Source organism: Palaemon carinicauda, chromosome 14 (assembly GCF_036898095.1).
Source record: "Palaemon carinicauda isolate YSFRI2023 chromosome 14, ASM3689809v2, whole genome shotgun sequence".
In the NCBI taxonomy this organism is placed as follows: domain Eukaryota; kingdom Metazoa; phylum Arthropoda; class Malacostraca; order Decapoda; family Palaemonidae; genus Palaemon; species Palaemon carinicauda.
Window position 1 is genome coordinate 21370587 of NC_090738.1, and position 24200 is coordinate 21394786.

The 24200-nt window shown below is 29.5% G+C and overlaps 1 long non-coding RNA gene across 1 annotated transcript in view; it reads right to left on the bottom strand.

Moving 5' to 3' along the window:
• Nucleotides 1-12635: 12635 nt before the first annotated feature.
• Nucleotides 12636-24200, bottom strand: part of LOC137653128 (uncharacterized) — a 185872-nt gene continuing 174307 nt past the window's right edge. Inside the window, exon 3 of the long non-coding RNA XR_011046396.1 lies at nt 12636-12765. This is a non-coding gene — a long non-coding RNA (uncharacterized lncRNA). The remainder of the gene's footprint in view (nt 12766-24200) is intronic.

The window sequence follows — 24200 nt, forward strand, 5'->3', positions numbered from 1 at the left end:
ATATATGTACACACATATATATATATATATATATATATATATATATATATATATGTACATATACATATATATAAATATATATATATATATATATATATATATATATATATATATATGTACACACACATATATATATATATATATATATATGTACACACATATATATATACTGTATATATATATATATATATATATATATATATATATATATATATATATACATATATACATATATAGTTAATGAATGTTCAAATATATTTATTATCTACTTCCGGAAAATCACATTCCTAGTTTAATTTCTTGACCTAACTTCTTACAAACAAAATTTCGAACACATCTAAAAGTAATCGACTTTCAACCATTACCCGCATCCTGTCTCAACATTCAAATCCTAGACAGATCAGATGTCAAATTCATTCAATTTCCTCCCTGGCACTTGCTGGACCACCTCCTACGGCTCTTATCAAGGATGCCACGCGATCACCTTCAGCAGAGAAATTGACACCGACATCCGGACGGCCGTATCCCAAACGCCAAAAGCACAATAAATCACAAGAGAGATGTCCGTACTACGTCTTGCCTCTGAACTCGTTCTGGGCAGGGAATACGAGCACGTGTGTTGGGTTTCCGGAGAGGAATAATTATCTCAAACACTGAAAGTCAAGATCCGTGAGGATGTTGTTCTAGCTCTTTTTTTTTCATCTACTTAAATCTTCCGATGTCGATTGATAATATTGGATACTGAATAATTATCTAAATATACTAATTTAATACATTTCTGGCATTCATATCTATATTTTCTTTACCCTCAAGGGTGATGACTATTGCTCTGTAATTGATCAGTGGCTACTTTCCATTTGGGAAGCGTAAAAGAAACTGTTTATGATAAGCAGATCTTTTAGGCTAAGGACTCTTCAAAATTTTAGGTAGTACCGTAGCATCTGTACAATGGTGTTCCACTGTCTTATGTTAAATTGAAATCTAGTACACCCATTCAAAAATATTGTTTACCTCAAAGTCTAAGTCACGTTTCTTCACAGTAAGAGACCATCAATTAATAAATTGAATTATAGTACATATATTCAAAAATATTGTTTACCTCAAAGTCTTAGTCGTTTCTTCACAGTAAGAGACCTTCAATTAATTAAATTGAATTCTAGTACATACATAAAAAAACCATCGTTTACCTCAAGTCTTAGTCACGTTTCTTCACAGTAAGAGACCATTAAATATTTAAATTGAATTCTAGTACATACAAGAAAAAATATTGTTTACCTCAAAGTTTTTGTAACGTTGCTTCACAGTAAGAGACCATTAATTAATTAAATTGAATTCTAGTACATACATTCAAAAATATTGTTTACCTCAAAGTCTTAGCCACGTTTCTTCACAGTAAGAGACCATCAATTAATTAAATTGAATTCTAAAACATACATTCAAAAATATTGTTTACCTCAAAGTCTAATCACGTTTCTTCACAGTAAGAGACCATCAATTAATTAAATTGAATTCTAGTACATATATTCAAAAATATTGTTTACCTCAAAGTCTAATCACGTTTCTTCACAGTAAGAGACCATCGTTTAATTAAATTGAATTCCAGTACATACATTCAAAAATATTGTTTACCTCAAAGTCTTAGTCACGTTTCTTCACAGATAGAGATCATCAATTAATTATATTAAAATCTAGTACATACATTCAAAAACATTGTTTCCCTAAAAGTCTTAGTCACGTTTATTCACAGTAAGAGACCATCAATTAATTAAAGTTAATTCTAATACATACATTCAAAAATATTGTTTACCTCAAAGTCTTAGTCACGTTTCTTCACAGATAGAGATCATCAATTAATTATATTAAAATCTAGTACATACATTCAAAAACATTGTTTCCCTAAAAGTCTTAGTCACGTTTATTCACAGTAAGAGACCATCAATTAATTCAATTGAATTCTAATACATACATTCGAAAATACTGTTTACCTCAAAGTCTAATCACGTTTCTTCACAGTAAGAGACCATCAATTAATTAAAGTTAATTCTAATACATACATTCAAAAATATTGTTTACCTCAAAGTCTAATCACGTTTCTTCACAGTAAGAGACCATCAATTAATTAAAGTGAATTCTAGTACATACATTCAAAAATATTGTTTACCTCAAAGTCTTAGTCACGTTTCTTCACAGTAAGAGACCATCAATTAATTAAAGTTAATTCTAATACATACATTCAAAAATATTGTTTACCTCAAAGTCTAATCACGTTTCTTCACAGTAAGAGACCATCAATTAATTAAAGTGAATTCTAGTACATACATTCAAAAATATTGTTTACCTCAAAGTTTTAGTCACGTTTCTTCACAGTAAGAGGCCATCAATTAATTCAATTGAATTCTAGTATATACATTCAAAAATATTGTTTACCTCAAAGTCTAATCAAGTTTCTTCACAGTAAGAGACCATCAATTAATTCAATTGAATTCTAGTATATACATTCAAAAATATTGTTTACCTCAAAGTCTAATCACGTTTCTTCACAGTAAGAGACCATCAATTAATTAAAGTGAATTCTAGTACATACATTCAAAAATATTGTTTACCTCAAAGTCTAATCAAGTTTCTTCACAGTAAGAGACCATCAATTAATTCAATTGAATTCTAGTATATACATTCAAAAATATTGTTTACCTCAAAGTCTAATCACGTTTCTTCACAGTAAGAGACCATCAATTAATAAAATTGAATTCTAGTACATACATTCAAAAATATTGTTTACCTCAAAGTCTAATCACGTTTCTTCACAGTAAGAGACCATCAATTAATTAAAGTGAATTCTAGTAAATACATCCAAAAATGTTGTTTACTTCAAAGTCTTTGTCACGTTTCTTCACAGTAAGAGACCATCAATTAATTCAATTGAATTCTAGTACATACATTCAAAAATATTGTTTACCTCAAAGTTTTAGTCACGTTTCTTCACAGTAAGAGACCATCAATTAATTCAATTGAATTCTAGTACATACATTCAAAAATATTGTTTACCTCAAAGTCTTAGCCACGTTTCTTCACAGTAAGAGACCATCAATTAATTCAATTGAATTCTAGTACATACATTCAAAAATATTGTTTACCTCAAAGTTTTAGTCACGTTTCTTCACAGTAAGAGACCATCAATTAATTCAATTGAATTCTAGTACATACATTCAAAAATATTGTTTACCTCAAAGTCTAATCAAGTTTCTTCACAGTAAGAGACCATCAATTAATTCAATTGAATTCTAGTACATACATTCAAAAATATTGTTTACCTCAAAGTCTAATCACGTTTCTTCACAGTAAGAGACCATCAATTAATAAAATTGAATTCTAGTACATACATTCAAAAATATTGTTTACCTCAAAGTCTTAGCCACGTTTCTTCACAGTAAGAGACCATCAATTAATTCAATTGAATTCTAGTACATACATTCAAAAATATTGTTTACCTCAAAGTCTAATCACGTTTCTTCACAGTAAGAGACCATCAATTAATTAAAGTGAATTCTAGTACATACATTCAAAAATATTGTTTACCTCAAAGTTTTAGTCACGTTTCTTCACAGTAAGAGACCATCAATTAATTCAATTGAATTCTAGTACATACATTCAAAAATATTGTTTACCTCAAAGTCTAATCACGTTTCTTCACAGTAAGAGACCATCAATTAATTCAATTGAATTCTAGTACATACATTCAAAAATATTGTTTACCTCAAAGTCTAATCACGTTTCTTCACAGTAAGAGACCATCAATTAATTAAAGTGAATTCTAGTACATACATTCAAAAATATTGTTTACCTCAAAGTCTTAGCCACGTTTCTTCACAGTAAGAGACCATCAATTAATTCAATTGAATTCTAGTACATACATTCAAAAATATTGTTTACCTCAAAGTCTTAGCCACGTTTCTTCACAGTAAGAGACCATCAATTAATTCAATTGAATTCTAGTACATACATTCAAAAATATTGTTTACCTCAAAGTCTTAGCCACGTTTCTTCACAGTAAGAGACCATCAATTAATTCAATTGAATTCTAGTACATACATTCAAAAATATTGTTTACCTCAAAGTTTTAGTCACGTTTCTTCACAGTAAGAGACCATCAATTAATTCAATTGAATTCTAGTACATACATTCAAAAATATTGTTTACCTCAAAGTCTAATCACGTTTCTTCACAGTAAGAGACCATCAATTAATTCAATTGAATTCTAGTACATACATTCAAAAATATTGTTTACCTCAAAGTTTTAGTCACGTTTCTTCACAGTAAGAGACCATCAATTAATTCAATTGAATTCTAGTACATACATTCAAAAATATTGTTTACCTCAAAGTCTTAGCCATGTTTCTTCACAGTAAGAGACCATCAATTAATTCAATTGAATTCTAGTACATACATTCAAAAATATTGTTCAACTCAAAGTCTAATAAAGTTTCTTCACAGTAAGAGACAATCAATTTATTAAATTGAATTCTAGTACATACATTCAAAAATATTGTTTACCTCAAAGTCTAATCACGTTTCTTCACAGTAAGAGACCACCAATTAATTAAATTGAATTCTAGTACACACATTCAAAAATATTGTTTACCTCAAAGTCTTAGTCACGTTTCTTCACAGTAAGAGATCATCAATTAATTCAATTGAATTCTAGTACATACATTCAAAAATATTGTTTACCTCAAAGTCTAATCACGTTTCTTCACAGTAAGAGACCACCAATTAATTAAATTGAATTCTAGTACATACATTAAAAAATACTGTTTACCTCAAAGTCTAATCACGTTTCTTCACAGTAAGAGACCATCAATTAATTAAATTGAACTCTAGTACATACATTCAAAAATGTTGTTTACCTCAAAGTCTAATCACGTTTCTTCACAGTAAGAGACCATCAATTAATTAAATTGAATTCTAGTATATGCATTCAAAAATGTTGTTTACTTCAAAGTCTTTGTCACGTTTCTTCACAGTAAGAGACCATCAATTAATTAAATTGAATTCTAGTACATACATTCAAAAATATTGTTTACCTCAAAGTCTAATCACGTTTCTTCACAGTAAGAGACCATCAATTAATTAAAGTGAATTCTAGTAAATACATCCAAAAATATTGTTTGCCTCAAAGTCTTAGTCACGTTTCTTCACAGTAAGAGATCATCAATTAATTCAATTGAATTCTAGTACATACATTCAAAAATATTGTTCAACTCAAAGTTTAATCACGTTTCTTCACAGTAAGAGACCATCAATTTATTAAAGTGAATTCTAGAGTATACATTCAAAAATATTGTTTACCTCAAAGTCTTAGCCACGTTTCTTCACAGTAAGAGACCATCAATTTATTAAAGTGAATTCTAGTTTATAGATTCAAAAATATTGTTTACCTCAAAGTCTAATCACATTTCTTCACAGTAAGAGACCATCAACTAATTCAATGGAATTCTAGTACATACATCCAAAAATATTGTTTGCCTCAAAGTCTTAGTCACGTTTCTTCACAGTAAGAGATCATCAATTAATTAAATTGAATTCTAGTACATACATTCAAAAATATTGTTTACCTCAAAGTCTAATCACGTTTCTTCACAGTAAGAGACCAGCAATTCATTCAATGGAATTCTAGTACATACATTCAAAAATATTGTTTACCTCAAAGTCTAATCACGTTTCTTCACAGTAAGAGACCATCAATTAATTAAATTGAATTCTAGTACATACATTCAAAAATATTGTTTACCTCAAAGTCTAATCATTTCTTCACAGTAAGAAACCATCAATTAATTCAATTGAATTCTAGTACATACATTCAAAAATATTGTTTACCTCAAAGTCTAATCACGTTTCTTCACAGTAAGAGACCATCAATTCATTCAATGGAATTCTAGTACATACATTCAAAAATATTGTTTACCTCAAAGTCTAATCACGTTTCTTCACAGTAAGAGACCATCAATTAATTAAAGTGAATTCTAGTACATACATTCAAAAATATTGTTTACCTCAAAGTCTAATCATTTCTTCACAGTAAGAAACCATCAATTAATTCAATTGAATTCTAGTACATACATTCAAAAATATTGTTTACCTCAAAGTCTAATCATGTTTCTTCACAGTAAGAGACCATCGTTTAATTAATTTGAATTATAGTACATGAATAAAAAAAATATTGATTACCTCAAAGTCTTAGTCACGTTTCTTCACAGTAAGAGACCATCGTTTAATTGAATTTAATTCTAGTACATACATAAAAAAAAAACATTGTTTACCTCAAAGTCTCAGTCACGTTTCTTCACAGTGAGATCTTAGTATACAAAAACATCTCTTTCGTTTTAGCCAAGAGCTGCTAATAAAAGATCTTAGCCTGGATGTGACGAAGCTTACTCTTATCAATCTATTTTGAATTGCTGTCTATCAGAGTAGCAGCTTGTTGTAAATATTCTATAGACCGTGAGAAGCGAATTGGGAGAAACCTCCTATATGAGAGAGAGAGAGAGAGAGAGAGAGAGAGAGAGAGAGAGAGAGAGAGAGAGAGAGAGAGAGAGAGAGAGAGAGAGAGTTTAAATGTATCTTATTTTACAATAAGTTGTTAAAGGGATTGTAAAAAATTAAAACTGACTTTCTAAGGAATTACTGTCCAGTATATTTACGATACAGCATACACTGTTGTGAATAATGCAGTGATGTAATGTACATTTTATAAAAACCTTAAAACTCAAATACATCAATGCCCTTTTTTACAAAGTTAATTTTAAAATGAGAGAATAAATAAATACTTCACATTTTTATTTAAATTAATATTTATGAAAGATATTCCGTAAATCGTCACTTAATCATTAATCTCTAACTAATGCATTTACCAACAACATATATAACATTAATCCTTTAATGGTAAAGTTAGATACTGTATTCTTTAAATGTTAACACCTAATTAATGTATTTTTCCAGTTAGAATATTACAATGTCATGATAACAAATCGGTTTGCAACCCTTGAACAAAAAAATTGAATTCATTTTCTATTTTCATATTAAAACTTTATAAATATCTCTAAATAAAAGAATAGAGTTTTGATCACGATGATACAATATCGATATCAACTAGCTTCCGAAAAAAAAAAAAAGTCATTTAAATTTTTCATAAATATTCCTTAAAAAAATATAATCTAGTTTTAATAAAGATGATATATAAATGTCGATAACAACTAGCTACTGAAAAGTGTATGGTTTTTATTTTCATAATAAAAATTTTATAAATACTTTAAAATAAAAAATTCTGTTTTTCATAATGATAGAAATGTCGATAACAACTAGCAACAGATTTTTTTTTCATCAAAATTTCAATAAATACTTCTTAAAATTAAAAACTCTAGTTTGGATAACTATGATAGAATTTTCGATAATAGAGCTACATAAAAAAAAAATTGAGAACATTCAAAGCTATGGGCCAAATAAAGATATTTTTCAATTGGACTTGCAATATCATACTAACCTCGTTGCATACCAGGGCAATTTTCTTCGTGACAATATACATGATTATTATTATTATTATTATTATTATTATTATTATTAGCTAAACTACAACCCTAGTTGGAAAAGCAGGATGATATAAGTCCAAGACCTCCAACAGGGATAAATAAACTGTAAAAAGAGACGTACGTCAGCCTTTTCGACATAAAAACACTAGCTGCAAGTTAGGAAGATCATTCCACGACTTGGTCACAGCTGGAATAAAACTTCTCACAGCTGGAATAAAACTTCTAGAATACTGTGTATAATTGAGCCTCAAGAAGGATAAGGTATGACTATTAGAATTAACTGCATACCTAGAATTCCGAACATGATGGTATTCTCCGGGAAGAAATGAATGCAAAGGGTGGTCAGCATACAATAATCAAACTTTTCTCTAATCTCAATTACATAAAAATAAATATTACAGTAAAATACGCTGATGTTACTGTAAAGGTTTATGTAAAAATCAAGAATATATATTACTGTACTTTACATGAGGAAAATTATTATTTTCTCTACTCAAGACACTGAAAAAAATGCCAGAAATTTGTTTAAAATAAATAACGGAACTAAATCGTTTACACTTTGGTGTTTAAAGTACGTGCTTCGATAATATGGATTTGTCAATGAACATAAAGTACGTATAGTGTGATACGGAAAAAACGACGAACTCATTTTGTAGGTCCTGTAGTGAGAACGGTTCGCTTGCGTGAGAGGAACAGGAAAGCATCCCTTAATGTAAGTGAAGTATGTATATTGCGCATACCTAAATCGACTTGAACGTATCACTTTCAGACACGCAGGACAATGCAAAAGCAATGCCATGCAAGTGTTCATTCTCTTCACGTATATGAATCGAACACCAACCAGAAACCAAACAACGATGGTGAAACTTGACTTCCACGATTCCTAACAAAACATTAAAGAAAGACTGAAGCGACCATGGCACTGAAAAATGACACTGATACAGACCACCTTATCACTGTAACAATGAACTGTCTCTCTTTCCCGTATTCCCAAAGCGAGTTCTTGCTACAGATCCTTCGGAGGTCTTCCCCCTCCTGGATTTCCTGAAATCGAAACTAAGGAGTGGCAAGGCATCAGCTTAGGCTATTAAGATCCGCAGTGGATCCTCCGAAGTGCCTCACGGCGGAGCAATCCGAGAGGACAGACCACCACCAATAGGCCTATCTCATTTCGAGATGCTTTATTTTCCACCCTTTCGAGTAATCTATCAATTAGGCCACACACATATACGCACACGAGAGGGGTTGGGTGAATTAGTTTTCTAGTGCTCCTTAGATTTTGACTGGCACTTCTCTCGTTTCTTTTACCAGTAAGATCCCACCGTTAAATCCGTCTAAGATTACAATCTCGTTGTAGATACCTGACCACAACTGTGTCTAAACATTTTTGTGTGGTATTATTTTGTAGATTTGCATTTTGAGAATCTATTAAAAAGCTAAAACTCAAAGTTCGTGGTTATGGAAACATGGTCCAAATATTTCTGCTTTCTAATAATAGAACGGGACAACAAAAAAAGCTTCAAATAAAATATTCTACCTTGTCATGAAAAAATCTTCAGATGAAAAATTCATACCTTCCAATAACAAAAGATTCCTACACTCCGATAAGATTCTAAAGACAGAAGCCCCAACTTTAAATAAACTAAATTCCTGTCGTCCAATAACAAAAGATTCTTACCTTCTAATAAAACAAATTCTACTTTTTAGTTACAAGATTTTATAACTTCTAATAAAAAAAATCATACCTTCTATTAAAAACTAATTTCTACCTTCACATAAAAAATTCCTACCATCTAATAAAAAAAACTACTACCTTCTAATAACAAAAAAAAAATCTACCTTACATAAAAAATCCTACCTTCTAATAACAAAAAAATTCCTACCTTCTAATAACAAAAAAAAATCCTACCTTCTAATAACAAAAAAAATTCCTACCTTCTAATAACAAAAAATTCCTATCTTCTAATAACAAAAAATTCGTACCTTCTAATAACAAAAAACATCTACCTTATAAAAAAATTCCTACCTTTTAATAACAAAAAATTCCTACCTTCTAATAAAAAAAATTCCTACCTTTTAATAACAAAATATTCCTACCTTCTATTAAAAAAAATCCTACCTTCTAATAAAAAAAAATTCCTACCTTATAATAACAAAAAATTCCTACCTTCTATTTAAAAAAATCCTACCTTCTAATAACAAAAAATTCCTACCTTTTAATAACAAAAAATTCCTACCTTTTAATAACAAAAAATTCCTACCTTCTATTAAAAAAAATCCTACCTTCTAATAAAAAGAAATTCCTACCTTTTAATAACAAAAAATTCCTACCTTCTATTAACAAAAATCCTACCTTCTAGTAAAAAAAATTCCTACCTTTTAATAAGAAAAAATTCCTACCTTCTATTAAAAAAAATCCTACCTTCTACTAAAAAAAAATCCTACCTTTTAATAACAAAAAATTCCTACCTTTTAATAACAAAATCCTACCTTCTAATAACAAAAAATTCCTACCTTTTAATAACAAAAAATTCCTACCTTTTAATAACAAAAATCCTACCTTCTATTAAAAAAAATTCCTACCTTTTAATAACAAAAATTCCTACCTTCTATTAACAAAAATCCTACCTTTTATTAAAAAAAATCCTACCTTCTAATAACAAAAAATTCCTACATTCTATTAAAAAAAATCCTACCTTCTAATAACAAAAAATTCCTACCTTCTATTAAAAAAATATCCTACCTTCTATTAAAAAAAAATCCTACCTTCTAATAACAAAAAATTCCTACATTCTATTAAAAAAAAATCCTACCTTCTATTAAAAAAAATCCTACCTTCTAATAACAAAAAATTCCTACCTTCTATTAAAAAAAATCCTACCTTCTATTAAAAAAAATCTTACCTTCTAATAACAAAAAATTCCTACCTTCTATTGAAAAAAATCCTACCTTATAATAAAAAAAATTCCTACCTTCTAATAACAAAAAAACATCTACCTTATAAAAAAAATTCCTACCTTTTAATAATAAAAAATTTCTACCTATTAAAAAATATCCTACCTTCTGATAACAAAAAATTCCTACCTTCTAATAACAAAAAACATCTACCTTATAAAAAAATTCCTACCTTTTAACAACACAAAATTTCTACCTTCTATTAAAAAAAATCCTACCTTCTAATAACAAAAAATTCTACCTTCTAATAAAAAAAAAAATCCTACCTTCTAATAAAAAAAATCCTACCTTCTAATGAAAAAAAAAACCCTACCTTCTATTAATAAGAAAAATCTACCTTCTAATAACAAGAAAATTCTACCTTATAATAAAAATTCCTACCTTCTAATAACAAACACTACTTACCTTTTAATAAAAAACAATTGCTACCATCTCTAACAAAAGAATTCTACCTTCTAATAAAAAAGATTCCTACCTTCTAATAAAAAAAAAAATCATACCTTCTAATATGAAAAAAATTCCTACTTTCTAATAAAAAAACTTCTTACCTTCTAATAACAAGAAAATTGTACCTTCTAATAAGAAAAAATGTCCTACCTTCTAATGAAAATAAATTCTTACCTTCTAATAACAAAAAATTGCTGCCTTCTATAACAAAAACTTCTACCTTCTGATAAAAAAAAACTTCTTACCTTCTAATAACCCCCCCAAAAAAATCCTACCTTCTAATAAGAAAACAAAATCATACTTTCTAATAAGAAAATAATTCTATCTTCTAATAAAAAAAAAATCGTACCTTCTAATAACAAAAAAAAAAAAATTCCAACTTCTAATAAAAAAAAATCACTACCTAATAAAAAAATCCATCTCCTAAAAAATCTATCCTCTAATAAATAAATCCTACCTTCTAATTACAAAAAAATATTCTATCTTTCAATAAAAAAAACATACCTCCTAATAACAAAAGTCTATCTTCTAATAAAAAATAATTCCTACCTTCCAATAAAAAAAAAATCAATCTTCTAATAAAAAATTCCTACCTATCATCTAATAAAAAATTATATCCTCTAATTTAAAAAAAAGAAATCCTACCTTCTAATAACAAAAAAATCTATTAAAAAATATTTTCCTTTTAACAAAAAATTTATATATTTCTATAACAAAATTCTATAGTGTATAAAGAAAAATTCTTACCTTATAATAACATAAAAAAAATCATACCCTCTAATAAAAGGAAAATTCTATCTTCTCGTTAAAAAAAAAAAAAAACCTTACCTTCCAATAAAAAAATCCTACGTTCTGATAAGAAAAAATCTAACTTCTAATACCTAAACAAATCTAGATTCTAATAACAAATAAAATCTACATTTTAATAACAAAACAATTCTTACTTTGTAATAACAAAAAAAAAATTCTTTTCATAAAAAATTCTATCTTCTAAAAAAATTTCTACCTTCTGATAACAAACAAATTATATGTTCTAATAAAAAAAAATCCTACATTCTAATAACAAAAAAATTACGATTTTCCAATAACAAAAAATCTACCTTCTAATAACAAAAATGTCCTACCCTCTAATAAAAAGAATTTACCTTTTAATAAAAAAAAAATCCTACTTTCTTGCCTCTCTCCCCCCCCCCAAAAAAAATCTACCTTCGAATAACAACAAATTTCTTACTTTTAATAGGAAAGGCCCAGTAATAATAAAATGCTTACCTTCTGATAACAAATGGTTCCTACCTTCTAATAAAGAAAATATACCTTTGAATAGCAAAGGAAATCTTTTGATAAAAAATTATCTTTTAATAACAAAATAAAAGACATCTTCTAATAAAATAGAATTCTTACGTTCTAATAAAAAATGTCGTAACTTTTAACAGCAAAATAATTTTTACCTTCCAATAACAAAAAATTCCTACATTCTAATAATAATAAAAAAAATATACCTTCTGAAATCCTACCTTCTAGTAAAAAATATTCTTACCTTCTAGTAAAATATTCCTACCTTCTAATAAAAAAAATCTACCTTTTAAAATCCTACCTTCTAAAAAAAAAGAAAAAAAAAATTACTTCATTCTAAAAACAAAATATTCTTACCTTATGTAGCAGGTTGAGTAATGCTGCAGTTGTTGTTTGAAATTCAACAAATCTTGTGCTTGCAAATTAAGTCTCGCTCTTTTAAAGAAGGCCTTGAGAATGGTCCCACAGCAAACCATGTATTAAAAACCTGAAAACAATAACAAAAATATATAAATGACTTTTAAGGATACAGTTCACGTCTTCAAAATAGAACAAATGGATAAATTCGAATGAAATAAAAATAAGCGTTAAAGTAAGAATAGGAGAATGGCACCAACTTAACTCATAACTTCAATTTAAAAAGAATAAAAGACTTGGGCAACGACCTTCGCTCTCTCAAATGCTCATATCCTGGAGGATGTCGGACAAAAACGGCGAACAGAAATAAAACTTCGCTCGCTCAAATAGCCATTTCCAATAGAATCAACGAACTGAAATTAAATAATCAATCTTCGTATCGCTTTGAAGTGGTGAAAAAAAAAAACTAATTATCTGAACAATATTTCTATACTTCCAGAATAGAAAATAGAATTAAAACAATGATGTCATTACAATCGTAAAATAATTGAGGTAATATATTCTACACATGAGCACAATCAGATAAGAATAGTTCTTCCTTTAAAGTAAATTCGTGTGAGGAATTTAATATATAATTGTGTGAACAATATCTCAATATTTTCCTTATAGACAACTGGTTCAAACCCAGACTTAAATTCATAAAATAATCGAGAATAAATTGAGCAGCATATCTGAGTAACTAATTCTGAAACGTTGATTTTTTTTTTTTTTTTAAATTAAAATCGATTCCTGGAAGACCAATAACAGCGATATCAGCAGAAGTGAATGCTCTACATTACTAAGACTAACAAAATAAAAAATATTAATTTAGTTGTTAGAATTAACCAATCGAAAGTGAAATTTTAAAAATCGAAATGTGAGACTTCGTTAATGAAACCTTTCATTGGTAAAAGTGAAGACATTGGCAACTGTAAACGCATAATAATTCGAACATACAATAAGTAAAATATTTACAAATAAGCTATTAATTCTATGAATCGTCATCCATTCTTTTTAAATAACAGTAGTTATGCTAATTATTGTCTCTAAAGAAATCAACCATTAGTCTTTAATTTACGTAGTCATCCTAGTCAGACACGGTTGTAATTTATACAAATGGATATCATTCACATGATGATGATGATGATGATTGTTGTTATTAGTAGTATTATCATTTTTATTATTACTGTTGTTGTTGTTGTTACTAGCTAAGCAACAACCCTAGTTGAAAAAGCAGGAAGCTATAAGCCCAAGGGCTCCAACAGGGAAAAAATAGCCAAGTGAAGAAAGGAGATAAAGAAATAGATGAAGTACAAGAGAAGTATTGAATAGTTGAAATATTTCAAGAACAGTAACAACAATAAAAGAGACCTTTCAAATATAAACTATACAAAGACTTCTGTCCGCCTTTTCAACATAAAAAAATTTGCTGCAAGTTTGAACTTCTGAAGTTCCACCATTCAACTGCCTGATTTGGAAGATTAATTATTCTTATATTACAGCAGATCTCTGACGGTGTAAACAACATTTAAAGCTAAGAATGATAGTAAGTCAATGTGGACTTGTCATAACCGTAGGTTTTATACTTGGTAGTTCTCTCCTTTAACCGCCTCGACTGTCTACAATGCTTCCAGAAGGCTAAAATCACTGACTACAACAACACTTGCACTCACTGCACAGCCTCTACAAAGTTTACAACACTTCAAGAATGCTCAAATCAATGGAAGTTCTTTCCCCAGGCAGCCTTTACCAGAAAGTCTATTTTGCATTCTTCATTTGGCAAGTCAAGATTTATTCGGGAGTGCCCTCTTTTTAAAGCTCTGTCCACACTATCGAGCATGCTCGACGGGCAAACAGTGGTACTATACCACAATGGGTAGTGAGAATGAGGGATGATGACGTCAGAAGCGGGAAAACCGCAGGCAGGGATCTGGCAACAGTGTCTTGCCAGATCGCTGCCACTGGTTTTCCTGCTTCTGGCGTCATGGATCCTCATTCTCACAACCTATTGTGGTCTGGTATCACTGTTTGCCCGTCGAACATGCTCGATAGTGTGGACAGGGATAGGAACAATGTCATTTTAAAACATAGCAATGAATTGCTTTCGTTTCTTTACTAATATAATTTTTTAAATGTTTAAGAGTGTATACGACACACAAAATTTGTAGATCCATCTGGACCAGGTCTTTTACGTATAAGACAGGACCAAACAGTCTTTAAAGTAAATATGTAATGTAAAGGTAGGTAGCTTAACCTGCATTTGACAAAAATATTAACCTTTTATCCTTGTTAAGGGTAATATTTAATTAATCTTAATTCGGACTCAAACTCACCAAGCCCTCCATCAGGAGATACAAGAACTATGCAAGAAACACAGCATTACTCCAAGTCTCTCTCTAACCTTCCATTTTCCAAAATCCACAAGGATCAACTTCAGGATAAAAAAAAAATCCTATGCTGGTACCCAAGAATACTAGAAAACAAGGAATAAAGGAAAAATAAGCAATTATCATAGATAAATTAACTTCAAGACAATAAAAAAGATTGTGGTCAAAACATACTTTACAATACTCTTACTAATACTTAACTTTCAACTCTTCTATTTTGACATAATAAGATCTAGATCATTATCCAGGTATATAGAAAAGTGATCTACAATGATAACTTAGTATGTAGTATTTAATGTAAAAATTTTATTTTTTTTCTCTCTCTCTCTCTCTCTCTCTCTCTCTCTCTCTCTCTCTCTCTCTCTCTCTCTCTCTCTCTCTCTCTCTCTCTCTCTCTCTCTCTCTCTCTCTCTCTCTCTCTCTCTGTAGTTACTTCCATTGACTATAATTATTATTATTAATTGCTAAGCTACAACCCTTGTTGGAAAAGCAGAATGCTAAAAGCCCAGGGGTTCCAACAGGGAAAAATAGCCCAGTGAGGAAAGGAAACAAAACAAGAGGAAGATAAATTAGATAGAATAGTGTGCCCGAGTGTACCCTCAAGCAAGAGAACTCTAACCCAAGACAGTGGAAGACCATGGTACAGAGGTTATGACACTACCCAAGACTAGAGAACGATGGTTTGATTTTGGAGTGTCGTTCTCCTAGAAGAGCTGCTTACCATAGCTAAATTCTCTCTTCTACCCTTACCAAGAGGAAAGTAGCCGCTGAACAATTACAGTGCATTAGTTAACCCCTTTGGTGGAGAAGAATTGTTTGTTAATCTCAGTGTTGTCAGGTGTATGAGGACAGAGGAGAATCTGTAAAGAATAGGCCAGACTATTCGGTGTATGTGTAGGCAAAAGGAAAGTGAACCGTAACCAGAGAGAAGGATCTAATGTAGTACTGTCTGGCCAGTCAAAAGACCCCATAACTCTCTAGCGGTAGTATCTCAACGGGTGGCTGGTGCCCTAGCCAACCTACTACCTGCAACCTTAGCATCAAACCAGGCTATCTCATTTGCCATTGTTAACCTCTTAAAACTATCAAAACTTTATATAATCCGAAAATACAAACTAATAACAAAGGATAGTTTAACTATTGCAGTATAACAAACACGAAGACAACACTGAGCACCTCTAGAGTCTGCGTATAATCGCATTGCCTATGGAAATAAGATCAAAGTTAGCGTACATAAAATTCCTCCGTTCAAAAAATAAATAAATAAACCAAAATAATAAGAAACACTTAACCTAGGTTTGTCTGAAACGAGCTTCAAACTGACTGTAGTTAATGAAGCCTTCGGTAGCCCATTCCAAAGGGTAAATATTGCCCTGGATAATGATAACATTGCCATGTCTTGTTAGCGCGTTTCGCCGCAAATCATTTGGCTCCTGGACCACGAAATCATGCTTCCCCTGGGACAGCGCCTTTTGGCAAAGAGTAGAGAGAGAGAGAGAGAGAGAGAGAGAGAGAGAGAGAGAGAGAGAGAGAGAGAGAGATAGAAATGAGATACAAAAGAGATAAAAGATAGGGAGAGAGATATTTACTATCGTTGAAATGGTATACAAAAGAGATAAAAAAAGATAACAGGATACTTAAATAAGCGAAATGATAACCGTTTGCGAAAGCAATAGAAAATAAGAATAAGAACAAACCGTTGGAAGTGCAGGTGGCAATCAACCCGTGACGAACTCCCCATTCGAACGTTAAATTACTTGGTCACACTCCGTAACACTGAACAAAAACAGCAAAAATAAAAACAACAACCGAAAATCCTCATACTTGCTCGAGTTATGCACTAATTAAACAATTCAAAAGACAGATAGTTAAAATGCATGCATTGAAAATCAAAATATATGAAATATCAAATCAAATTTTAAATCGAAATTTCGAATTGTTTATGATAAATATATGAACAAAAATAAATTGAAAAAAGCATCTAAACTTTGAGACATCTCTAAAATAAGGGGATTAAACAGTAATAACTTTATCAATATGAAAAAAAAAAAATAGGAAAGGGGAATGCAACAAAGCGACAAACAATGTTTCTTGTTTAACTTTCAATATATTTTAAGATTTTTTGTTATGACGTCTTTAAAAATTGATGTTGAGAAAAAGTTGATATAAGCATAAAAAAAAAAACATTCTGAACATAAGAGACCAAATAAATGCTTGATTTACAACAGCAAACAGGTAATGAAAAAAATAAGTCTGTACATGAAATGAGACCCAATAAATTCCAGATTTAAAACAGAAAATATGTTATGAAAAAAAATATTCTGTACATAAGAGACCAAATAAATTCCCGATTGACAGCAAACAGGTAGTGAAAAAAATATTCTGTACAAAAGAGACCAAATAAATTCCAGATTTACTACAGCAAACAGTTAGTGAAAAAAAAATATTTTGTTCTAAAGAGACCAAATAAATTCCAGATTTACAACAGCAAACAGGTAGTGATACAAATATTCTGTACTAAAGCGACCAAATAAATTCCAGATTTTCAACAGCAAACAGGTAGTGATACAAATATGCTGTACTAAAGAGTCCAAATAAATTCCTGATTTACAACAGCAAACAGGTAGTGATACAAATATTCTGTACTAAAGAGTCCAAATAAATTCCAGATTTACAACAGCAAACAGGTAGTGAAAAAAATATTCTGTACAAAAGAGACCAAATAAATTCCAGATTTACAATAGCAAACAGGTAGTGAAAAAAATATTCTGTACAAAAGAGACCAAATAAATTCAAGATTTACAACAGCAAACAGGTAGTGAAACAAATATTCTGTACTAAAGAGTCCAAATAAATTCAAGATTTACAACAGCAAACAGGTAGTGAAACAAATATTCTGTACTAAAGAGTCCAAATAAATTCAAGATTTACAACAGCAAACAGGTAGTGAAACAAATATTCTGTACTAAAGAGTCCAAATAAATTCAAGATTTACAACAGCAAACAGGTAGTGAAACAAATATTCTGTACTAAAGAGTCCAAATAAATTCAAGATTTACAACAGCAAACAGGTAGTGAAACAAATATTCTGTACTAAAGAGACCAAATAAATTCAAGATTTACAACAGCAAACAGGTAGTGAAACAAATATTCTGTACTAAAGAGTCCAAATAAATTCAAGATTTACAACAGCAAACAGGTAGTGAAACAAATATTCTGTACTAAAGAGTCCAAATAAATTCAAGATTTACAACAGCAAACAGGTAGTGAAACAAATATTCTGTACTAAAGAGTCCAAATAAATTCAAGATTTACAACAGCAAACAGGTAGTGAAAAAAATATTCTGTACAAAAGAGACCAAATAAATTCCAGATTTACAATAGCAAACAGGTAGTGAAAAAAATATTCTGTACAAAAGAGACCAAATAAATTCAAGATTTACAACAGCAAACAGGTATTGAAACAAATATTCTGTACTAAAGAGTCCAAATAAATTCAAGATTTACAACAGCAAACAGGTAGTGAAACAAATATTCTGTACTAAAGAGTCCAAATAAATTCCTGATTTACAACAGCAAACAGGTAGTGAAAAAAATATTCTGTACAAAAGAGACCAAATAAATTCCAGATTTACAATAGCAAACAGGTAGTGAAAAAAATATTCTGTACAAAAGAGACCAAATAAATTCCAGATTTACAACAGCAAACAGGTAGTGATACAAATATTCTGTACTAAAGAGTCCAAATAAATTCCAGATTTTCAACAGCAAACAGGTAGTGAAAAAAATATTCTGTACAAAAGAGACCAAATAAATTCGATTTACAACAGCAAACAGGTAGTGAAAAAAATATTCTGTACAAAAGAGACCAAATAAATTCCAGATTTACAACAGCAAACAGGTAGTGATACAAATATTCTGTACTAAAGAGTCCAAATAAATTCCAGATTTTCAACAGCAAACAGGTAGTGAAAAAAATATTCTGTACAAAAGAGACCAAATAAATTCCAGATTTACAATAGCAAACAGGTAGTGAAAAAAATATTCTGTACAAAAGAGACCAAATAAATTCAAGATTTACAACAGCAAACAGGTATTGAAACAAATATTCTGTACTAAAGAGTCCAAATAAATTCAAGATTTACAACAGCAAACAGGTAGTGAAACAAATATTCTGTACTAAAGAGTCCAAATAAATTCAAGATTTACAACAGCAAACAGGTAGTGATACAAATATTCTGTACTAAAGAGTCCAAATAAATTCAAGATTTACAACAGCAAACAGGTAGTGATACAAATATTCTGTACTAAAGAGACCAAATAAATTCAAGATTTACAACAGCAAACAGGTAGTGATACAAATATTCTGTACTAAAGAGTCCAAATAAATTCAAGATTTACAACAGCAAACAGGTAGTGATACAAATATTCTGTACTAAAGATTCCAAATAAATTCAAGATTTACAACAGCAAACAGGTAGTGATACAAATATTCTGTACTAAAGAGTCCAAATAAATTCAAGATTTACAACAGCAAACAGGTAGTGATACAAATATTCTGTACTAAAGAGACCAAATAAATTCCAGATTTTCAACAGCAAACAGGTAGTGATACAAATATTCTGTACTAAAGAGTCCAAATAAGTTCCAGATTTACAACAGCAAACAGGTAGTGATACAAATATTCTGTACTAAAGAGACCAAATAAATTCCAGATTTACAACAGCAAACAGGTAGTGATACAAATATTCTGTACTAATGAGACCAAATAAATTCCAGATTTACAACAGCAAACAGGTAGTGATACAAATATTGTGTACTAAAGAGACCAAATAAATTCAAGATTTTCAACAGCAAACAGGTAGTGATACAAATATTCTGTACTAAAGAGTCCAAATAAGTTCCAGATTTACAACAGCAAACAGGTAGTGATACAAATATTCTGTACTAAAGAGTCCAAATAAGTTCCAGATTTACAACAGCAAACAGGTAGTGATACAAATATTCTGTACTAAAGAGTCCAAATAAGTTCCAGATTTACAACAGCAAACAGGTAGTGATACAAATATTCTGTACTAAAGAGACCAAATAAATTCCAGATTTACAACAGCAAACAGGTAGTGATACAAATATTCTGTACTAATGAGACCAAATAAATTCCAGATTTACAACAGCAAACAGGTAGTGATACAAATATTCTGTACTAAAGAGACAAAATAAATTCAAGATTTACAACAGCAAACAGGTAGTGATACAAATATTCTGTACTAAAGAGTCCAAATAAGTTCCAGATTTACAACAGCAAACAGGTAGTGATACAAATATTCTGTACTAAAGAGTCCAAATAAGTTCCAGATTTACAACATCAAACAGGTAGTGATACAAATATTCTGTACTAAAGAGTCCAAATAAATTCCAGATTTACAACAGCAAACAGGTAGTGATACAAATATTCTGTACTAAAGAGACCAAATAAATTCCAGATTTTCAACAGCAAACAGGTAGTGATACAAATATTCTGTACTAATGAGACCAAATAAATTCCAGATTTACAACAGCAAACAGGTAGTGATACAAATATTCTGTACTAAAGAGTCCAAATAAGTTCCAGATTTACAACAGCAAACAGGTAGTGATACAAATATTCTGTACTAAAGAGACCAAATAAATTCCAGATTTTCAACAGCAAACAGGTAGTGATACAAATATTCTGTACTAAAGAGTCCAAATAAATTCCAGATTTACAACAGCAAACAGGTAGTGATACAAATATTCTGTACTAAAGAGTCCAAATAAATTCCAGATTTACAACAGCAAACAGGTAGTGATACAAATATTCTGTACTAAAGAGTCCAAATAAGTTCCAGATTTACAACAGCAAACAGGTAGTGATACAAATATTCTGTACTAATGAGACCAAATAAATTCCAGATTTACAACAGCAAACAGGTAGTGATACAAATATTCTGTACTAAAGAGACCAAATAAATTCCAGATTTACAACAGCAAACAGGTAGTGATACAAATATTCTGTACTAAAGAGTCCAAATAAGTTCCAGATTTACAACAGCAAACAGGTAGTGATACAAATATTCTGTACTAAAGAGACCAAATAAATTCAAGATTTTCAACAGCAAACAGGTAATGATACAAATATTCTGTACTAAAGAGACCAAATAAATTCCAGATTTTCAACAGCAAACAGGTAGTGATACAAATATTCTGTACTAAAGAGACCAAATAAATTCCAGATTTTCAACAGCAAACAGGTAGTGATACAAATATTCTGTACTAAAGAGTCCAAATAAGTTCCAGATTTACAACAGCAAACAGGTAGTGATACAAATATTCTGTACTAAAGAGTCCAAATAAGTTCCAGATTTACAACAGCAAACAGGTAGTGATACAAATATTCTGTACTAAAGAGACCAAATAAATTCCAGATATACAACAGCAAACAGGTAATGATACAAATATTCTGTACTAAAGAGTCCAAATAAGTTCCAGATTTACAACAGCAAACAGGTAGTGATACAAATATTCTGTACTAAAGAGACCAAATAAATTCCAGATTTTCAACAGCAAACAGGTAGTGATACAAATATTCTGTACTAAAGAGACCAAATAAATTCCAGATTTTCAACAGCAAACAGGTAGTGATACAAATATTCTGTACTAAAGAGTCCAAATAAGTTCCAGATTTACAACAGCAAACAGGTAGTGATACAAATATTCTGTACTAAAGAGTCCAAATAAGTTCCAGATTTTCAACAGCAAACAGGTAATGATACAAATATTCTGTACTAAAGAGACCAAATAAATTCCAGATTTACAACAGCAAACAGGTAGTGATACAAATATTCTGTACTAAAGAGTCCAAATAAGTTCCAGATTTACAACAGCAAACAGGTAGTGATACAAATATTCTGTACTAAAGAGACCAAATAAATTCCAGATTTTCAACAGCAAACAGGTAATGATACAAATATTCTGTACTAAAGAGACCAAATAAATTCCAGATTTTCAACAGCAAACAGGTAGTGATACAAATATTCTGTACTAAAGAGACCAAATAAATTCCAGATATACAACAGCAAACAGGCAGTAAAAAAATATTCTGTACAACCGAAACCAAATAAATTCCATATTTACAACAGCAAACAGGTAGTGAAAAAATCTGTACAAACGAGACCAAATAAATTCCAGGATTTACAATAGCAAACAGGTAGTGAAAAATATATTATGCACATAAGAGACCAAATAAACTCCAGATTTACAACAGCAAATAGGTAGTGTAAAATATATTCTGTACATAAGAGAGCAAATAAATGACAGATTTACAACAGTAAATAGGTAGTGAAAAATATATTATGCACAAAAACCAAATAAACTTATTTTGCCATAGTTTTCTGTTTAAAAAATAAGTTTACAACAGTAAATAGGTAGTGTATTTATGCATTTATTTCCTGGTTTAAAAATAAGTGTTTATTTTGTGTTTATTTTGTCATTTCTCTAGTTTCCAAAATAAATCTGTTTATTTAAATTTTCTCGTTTCAAAATTAAGTTTATTTTGTTATAGTTTACAGGTTCAAAAATAAGTATTTTCTTTATTGTTTTCAACTTCCAAAAGCAAAATTTTTCTAGTTTTCTAGTTTAATTTTTATTGCTTATTTTGTCCTCGTTTTCTAGTTTCAAAAATAAGTTTATTTTGTCAATTTCCTGGCTTAAAAACTAAATCTATTTTTCTAGATTTTGGTTTCAAAATTAAGTTATAAGTTTATTATAGCTTACTAGTTTAAAGAATAAGGTATTTCGTTATAGTTTTCTAGTTTCAAAAAAAAATTTAATTTTATAGTTTTCTAGTTGCAAAATTAAGTTTTATTTTGTTATAGTTTACTAATTTAGAAAATAAGTTTATTTTGTTATAGTTTTCTGGTTTCAAAAGAAAATTATTTTGTTTTAGTTTTCTGGTTTTAAAATAAAGTTTACTTTGTTATAGTTTACTGGGTTAGAAACTAAGTTTATTTTATCATAGTTTTCTGGTTTAAAAAAGTTTATTTTATTATAGTTTTCTAATTTAAAAACTAAGTTTATCTTATCACAGTTTTTTTGTGGGGTTTAGATATGCTGATTTAAAAACCAAGTTTATTCTAATACAGTTTTCTGGTTTAAAACAGTTTATTTTATTATAGTTTTCTGATTTAAAAACTAAGTTTATCTTATAGTTTTCTGATTTAAAAACAAAGTTTATCTTATAGTTTTCTGGTTTAAAAAAAAATTAATTTTATTCCAGTTTTCTGATTTAAAAACTAAGTTTATTTTATCATTGTTTTCTGGTTTTAAAGATAAGTTTATTTTATTATAGTTCTCTGATTTAAAAAACCGAGTTTATTTTATTACAGTTTCTAGTATCAAAACTAAATTTGTTTTATTACAGTTTACCGATTTAAAAGCTAAGTTTATTTTATTATAGTTACCTGTTTTAAAAATGAAGTATTTTATTATAGTTTTATAGTTTCAAAAATAAGCTTAATTTGTTACAGTTTTCTGAATTTAAAACTAATGTTATTTTATTATAGTTTTCTGATTTAAAATGAAGTTTATTTGGTTATAGTTTTCCGGTTTCAAATCAACGTGTATTCTATTATAGTTTTCTAGTTTTAAAACCAAGTTTATTTCTTTAACAGGGCTATTTTTCCTTATTGGAGCCTTTGGGCTTATAGCATCTTGCTTTTCCAACTAGTGTTATAGCTCAGCTTGTAATATTAATAATAATAATAATAATAATAATAATAATAATAATAATAATAATAATAATAATAATACATAAAAAAATAATAATAATGATAATAATAATAATATAGTTGGCTTACTGAGTAAGATCAAATGAATTTGAACCAAATGGTCGTGCACTGGGACCTGGGAGGCCATTCAATACCCCTGTGCAAAATGGGATAAAACCCGGCAATTGCCGTATGAAGGGAAAGTTAAATTAGTTGCACAGCAAGATGGAAGAAAGGAAGTTGAAACAGAGGCAATAAAGTAGAAGATAAAAAAATGAGTGCTGCTAGGGGCCTAAAAGACTCTACAAAAACACAGTAATGCCAACAATACGCCGCTTGATATGCAATGATGGCAC